At 39.0% G+C, this 1,837-nt stretch overlaps 1 protein-coding gene across 9 annotated transcripts in view; it reads right to left on the reverse strand.

The window, feature by feature from the left end:
- rgs3a (regulator of G protein signaling 3a) overlaps positions 1-1,837 on the reverse strand; it is a 122,640-nt gene that overhangs the window by 69,284 nt on the left and 51,519 nt on the right. The gene's annotated exons all lie outside the window — the stretch shown is intronic.

A 1,837-nucleotide genomic window follows, 5' to 3' on the forward strand; every position in this document is an offset into this window, starting at 1 on the left:
TCTTTCCCTCCCATGCTGACTTACGTAAGTGTTTCTATTTATATATGTTGCCTAATTGAATAGACTGAATAATACTCGAGCTTTCTCCTTCCTCTTTTACGACCAGTGGGACAGATACAGTATCAGGCTCCTCTCCTTCTATCTGGAATTTCAAAAAAAAGAGGTATTTTTAAAGATTCATAAGCCACTAATGAGGTTATACAGCATACTTCAAAGCAAAAATAGTGTGACAATATGTGTACGTGTATGACTGTGGCAGGAGGAGTTGGCTTTGCAGTTGTTCGGTGAAAATATTAACCATATGAGCAGCCATTTGCAGCTGAAATAAAGTGTAGATGAGTCACAGTAAGTGAATGGATTAAATGAGGGGAAACAGCCCCTACAGCCATTCAGTCTGCTCAGCCCAGTATTCTGAGTTGGACATTCATGGTCGTGATCTTGTCATACATACATCCTGTCAACTGTTACCTGTGAGGAGCTTCACTAGAACAGCATAACAGAGAGGTTTGTAACATAAAGAGTCCTATACCCCTGAGCACAGGTGCCCTAACCAAGCAGAGCGAGTCTCTAAGGCAGTAATAAAGACAGGACACACTCCAGCTTCACACCCATAAACATTGCCAACTATAATTCATGTTGCTGCTGAGTTTGTGAGTCTCTATTGTCTGTCTTATCACATTTATACCTTCTTGGTTAATTAAACAGTTTGCATATTTTAATTTAATATTTGTATATATTTAGTTATTTATAACTTTAGTTACTTCCAAATACTTAAAGTCAACATAGTCAGATTTGGTTATGGATTAAAAAAAAAAAGATTTGGATACTGATTCAGAAACGATCATTCAAAACCTGACCCTACCCTTTGCCGTGGTGCCCCCCAGCTACACATCTGTCTTAGTACAAGAACCATTGGTCTGCATGGCCATACTTCATGATGCCAGTGTTAGCAACTTAAGCAGTTTGCTTTTATGCTCTACCAGAGGGCATGCTTTATATATCAGAAGACTTCTGGCTGGAGGTGATGGTGGTAAGGACTCCAGACACAGAATGGAAAGGTTTTGTCAATATTATTTTGACATGGAGTAAAAATTGGCAAAGTGGATCCAGAGAGTTTGTGGTAGCTGTTACAGTTAGATAGAAACAACAGCTTCTCTCTTAATTATGCGGATGATAAGGAGGGAAAGGATGTGAGAAGGTGGGAGAAAGCAATGAGGAGAAGTGATGAAAACATAATGCACGGCAGCAATAGCTGCATCTCACTCCCCAGGTTTTTAAAAAAACCCACTAGTCATTGAGAGGGGACATGTTAAGAGATGGGGAGAAGATGACAGGCTACCACTGCTTGCAAACAAGCTCATTAACTACAACAAAGCTGTCAAGACAAAAAAAAAATTCAAGACTGAATACATGTCAAACAGGCTTCAAAACTATCGAGCCCTACACCCGAGTATCTGTCAGATAACTATCACATCCTCCTTGTTTTTGCGTTCTACCCAGCTGCTTACCTTTATGTCTCTTCCATCTCATCGTGTTTGAGTGTCACTGATTTGAATTTTTTATTTGACAACTAATCTAAACAGTGTGATGAGAACAGAGAGCAGACAGTGATACAAAATCCCACTGATATTTTGAATGATTTTAAAACAAATCATGTAGACCTGCATTGAAGTAAGCAGTTCAAGTACAGTATTTCTGAGAATTGTGACTGTGCACCTGAACGCTCATTTAGCATAAAGGTAATGTGTATTTTACATCTCAAACAACAACAGACATCATGTCATAGTGGTTTGGATGTCTTTCCTCTTTCACTGTATGCCAAGTTGTCTTTAAAGCT

Source organism: Monopterus albus, unplaced genomic scaffold, assembly GCF_001952655.1.
Source record: "Monopterus albus unplaced genomic scaffold, M_albus_1.0 scaffold49.1, whole genome shotgun sequence".
Taxonomy (NCBI): domain Eukaryota; kingdom Metazoa; phylum Chordata; class Actinopteri; order Synbranchiformes; family Synbranchidae; genus Monopterus; species Monopterus albus.